The sequence below is a fragment of the Carcharodon carcharias genome, assembly GCF_017639515.1.
Source record: "Carcharodon carcharias isolate sCarCar2 chromosome 24 unlocalized genomic scaffold, sCarCar2.pri SUPER_24_unloc_10, whole genome shotgun sequence".
NCBI lineage: Eukaryota > Metazoa > Chordata > Chondrichthyes > Lamniformes > Lamnidae > Carcharodon > Carcharodon carcharias.
In genome coordinates, this window is record NW_024470585.1 from 96,523 (window position 1) to 101,511 (window position 4,989).

Here is a 4,989-nt window from a genome sequence, read left to right on the forward strand (position 1 = left end):
TAAGTGTATGAGTGCCTACATACTTTTGTGTGTGTGTGTATCTGTGTGCATATATGTGTGCGATTGTGTGTGAGTGCGTGTGTGTCTGCTTGAGTTTCTGTGTGTGCAAGTTAAAGTTGCAGATTGCCATATGGAAATGCAACATTGTGGCGATAGCAGAGATGTGGCTCAAGGGATGGCAGAACTGTCTGTTAAGTGGCCCCGGTTAGAAGGTGTTCAGAGAAGATTAGAAAGTAAGGAAAGGAGAAAGCGTGGTGGTATTGGTTCAAGACAGCTTGGCAGTTTTGGAGAAAGAGGATGTCCCAGAATCTTCAAGGCCAGGATCAATTTGGTTCGAGATATGGAATAAAATGTATGCAATAACATTGGCAAGTACGGCCTATAGAAGCCCAACCCGAGAGAAGAGCAAATCAGGAGGGAGATGCTAGTGTTATAGAGTATTTATAATGGGATACATTAATTTCCCAAATGTAGGCTGGGACCGTGGGAGTGTAATGGCCAGAGAAAGGCTAACGTTCCTACGTTGTAATCAGGACAATTTCCTACAGCACTATGTGTCCAATCCAACAAGAAAATACACACCGTTGGACCTGGTTCTTGGAAATGAGGTGGGACAAGTAGACAGAGTATCAGTGCGAGAACACCTCGGAAACAGTGATCATTTTGTTGTACGATTTAGGATGATGATTCAACTGGAGTATCAGTAGTAAAGTGTAAGAACAAATTACTGGACGAGAGCCGACTTAGATGGGGCAAAAATGGAGATGTGCAAAAAGACTGGAACGAAAGGTTGGCTGGAAAGAAAACTCTGAACAATGTGCTACTATCAAAAAATATGGTTCTGGCACAGTCGAGGTATATTTCATCGAAAGGGACAGATAGGGCAGGCAAACGCAGGGCTCCCTGGATGAAGAAAAAGATTCAGAAATTAGGAAAAGGAAGACGAAGTGTGGTATGAACAGATGTTAGGTCGGAAATACAATTACGAACCAAAAGGAATACAGAAGCTACAGAGGGGATTTCAAAAGCATATATCAGAAGAGCGATGTGCGATTATGAGAAAAGACCGGCAGCCAGCATAAAAGGGAATCTCAAAGCCTTCCATATGCATAAAAATAGCAAACGGGTGGTAAAACGAGGAGGAGAGTCGATGAGGGAAATAATAGGTAATTTTCACCTCCACAAAAGGTCATTGGCTGCGCTTTTAACTGAATACGTTGCATCCACCTTTACCAAGGAGCCAGATGACACCCAGGCCATTATGGGAGTCGAGGAGTATCCTTCACAAGAAGGGATAAACATTCATAAGAATGAAATTTAGAATAGTCTGTCTTTAATTAAATTTGAGACTCCACCGGTATTGGAAGATGTGCATCCACGGATATTGAAGGAAGTGAGAGTACTAAATGTTGATGCACTGGGCACAAATAATCTGTCTTCCCAAAACTCAGGGGAGATGCCAAAGAACTTGAGAATATCAACGAGTACGGCTTTGTTCAAATAAGGTCTTGAGGACAAACACAGCAATTACCGAGTTGTCAGCTTATATTCATTGGTGGGCAGTTTTCTAGAAACAATTATTCGAGATGGAATTGTTGATCACAAGGAGAATTATGGGCTGCTAAAGAAGATGGATTTCTAAAGCTGAAATTGCATTTTATTTTATTCGTTCAAGAGATTTAGGCTTACTTGGCTGAGCAGAATTTCTTACCCATCAGTAGTTGCCCTCGAGAAGCTGGTGGTGAGCTGCCTTCCTGTACCACTGCTGTCCATGTGGCATAGGTAAACCAAAAGTACTGTTAGTGAGGGAGTTCCATGAATTTTGACTCAGTGATGGTGAAGAAACGGCGAAATATCATCAAGTCAGGATGATGAGTTACTTGGAGGAGAATTCCAGGCCCTTTTGTAACCATATGTCTTCCACACTTGTCCTTATAGATGGTCGTGGTCGTTGCTTTGGGAGATGCTGGTGAAGAAGCCTTGGTGTATAATTGCACAGCATCTTGTAGGTAGTACACTCTGCTGCAAATTTGTGTCGTTGGTTGAGTGAATGAATGTTTGTAGATGTAGTATTTATATGGCGAGCCCAGATAAGTTTCTGGTCAATGGCAACCCCAAAGATGTTGATAGTGAAAGGAATCAATGATGACAATACATTTTTACATCAAGGGGCGATAATTGGATTAACTATTGTGGGAGACATTCCTTTCCTGAAACTTGTGTGGCATGAATGTTACTTGCGACTTGTCAGTCCAAGCCTGGATATTTTCCACGTCCTGTGGCATTTGGGCAAGGACTGCATCAGTATTTCAGGAGTCACGGATGGTGCTGACCATTGTGCAATCATCAGCGACCGTCCCCATTTCTGGCCATATGATGGAAGAAAGGTCATTAATGAAGGACAATGGGATGAGGCACTGGCTTGATGCCATTGTTGCTGGACAATTGAAGAAGAGACCCAGCGTAATGCCCTTGGGCACGGGTTCTAATCCTGCCACTGCAAAAGGTGGAGTTTGAACTCAAGAAAAATCTGGCATGAAAAGTCTAGTGATGATAATGAAATGATTGTCGGTATTTGTAAAATCTCAGCTGATTCACTGGTATCCTTCACGAAAGAAAACCTGTCGCCCGTACCTGGTCTGGCCGAAAACGTGCGTGCAGACCTACAGCAATTTGGTTGACTCTGAAATACCCTTTAAAACGGACAAGCAAGAAAACACTTGTAACAAACCACTACAAAGTCACAATGAAAGACTGAACCCAGATGGACCAACCATCATGTCAGTAGCCACCCATAACAACATTGGCAATCTGCAAAACTTCCAACCCTGCAAATTTCTTACTATCATTTGTGTGCAAGTGCCAAAATTGACAGAATGTCTCACAGACTAGTCAAGCATCAGCCTGACAGAATCCTTCTCACGGAAGCATACCTTACAGAAAATGTCCCAGACATCACCATCACCATACTTGAATATGTTCTGTCTCACCGGCAGGGTAGATCTGGCAGAGCTATTTCCTCTGTCGGGAGGCAATTCTCTAGGAGTCCTCAACATTGAATCCAGACCCCATGAAGCCCCATGGCATCGGGTCAAACATGGGCAAGGAAAAACTGTTGCTGATTGCCACATACTGTCCTCCCTCAGCTGATGAATCAGTGTTCCTCCATGTTGAACACCACTTGGAGGAATCACTGAGGGTGGCAAGGACGTAGAACGTATCCTAGGTGGGGGACTTAACTTTTCACCACCAAGATTGGCTCGGTGGCATCACTGCTGACCAAGCTGGCCGTGACCTAATGGGCATAGCTGCTAGATTGTGTCTCCAGTACATGGTGAGGGAAACAACAAGAGGGACAAACATACTTGACCTCCTCTTCACCAACCTACATGCAGCAGATGCACCTGTCCATGAGAGTATCAGTATCAAAGACCACCGCATAGTCGTTGTTGAGGCGATGTCCCACCTTTACATTGAGGACACTCTCCATCGTGCTATGTGGCACTACCACTGTGTTAAATGTGATCAATTTCAACCAGATCTAGCACCTCAATAGTGGGCACCCATGAGCCACTCTGGGGCATGAGCAGTAGAACTTTATTCGAACACAATCTGTAACGCCATTTCCCTGCATATTCCCGATGCAGCCATGATCTTCAAGTGTATCAACTCTCGTTCAATGAAATGTGCAAGAGGACGTGTTAGGAGCAGCACCAGGCATACCTAAAAGTGAGGTGTCAATCTGTTGAAGCTATAATTCACGGCAAATTGTGTGCCGAACAGCATAAGCAGTAAGTGATAGACAGGGCTAAGTGATACCAAAGACAATGGACGAGATCTAAACTCTGGCCACATCCAAGTTTGAATGGTGGTATACATTAAAACAACTCACTGGAAGAGGATATTCTACAAATGCCCCCTTACGCAATGATGGGACAGCTCAGCACTTAATTGCAAAAGATAAGGCTGAAGCATTTGCTGCATTCTTCAGATAGAAGTGTCAACTGCATGACCCATCTCTGTCTTCTCCGGAGGTCCTGAACATCACAGATACCAGTTTACAGTCTATTCACTTCACTGCACGAAATATCAAGAAACGGCTGAAGGCACTTGATAACGCAAAGGCCATGGGCCCTGAAGATATTCTGACAATAATAATGAAGACTTGTCACCGTCCCAGCCATGTTGGGCCTAGTGACGGCAACACTGTTATTTAACTGTCTACTTGCGAAATTGCCCACGGATGCCCTGAACACAACAAGCAGGACAAATCCAACCTGGGTAATTCCTGCCCCATCAGTCTACTCTCGATCATCAGGAAATAATGGAAGCCGTCGTCAACAGTGCTTTCAAACAGCACTTGTTTAACAATAACCTGCTCACTGTCGCCCAGTTTGCGTCGCGCCAAGGTCACTCACTTCCTGACCTCATTACAGCCTTAATTCTAGCAAGAACAAAAGAGCTGAGATCCCGAAATGAAGTTGGAGTAAATCCCCTTGATATCAAGGCAGCATTTGACAGAATGTGGCATCACGAAGCCCGAGCAAAACTGGAGTTAATGTGAATCAGGGAGAAAACTTTCTGCTGGTTGGAGTTAAAAGTGGCAGAAAGGAAAATGGTTGTGCTTGTTGAACGTCAGTCATCTCAGCTGCAGTACATCACAGCATGAGCTCCTCACGACTTTGTCCTCGGCCACGCCTACCCGCAGCTGTTTTACCAATGATCTTCCTTCCAACATCAGGTCAGAAGTGTAAAGCACTATTTGCGACTCGTCAGATATGGAAGTAGACTATGACCAAATTCAGAAAAACCTGGACAATATCCAAAACAGAAACAGGAATACCTGGAAAACCTCAGCGGTTCTGGCAGCATCGGCGGAGAAGAGTTTCTCCGTCGATGCTGCCTGACCTGCTGAGCTTTTCCAGGTATTTCTGTTTCTGTTTTTGCTTTGGATTTCCAGCATCCACAGTTTTCTATTTTTATATCTGG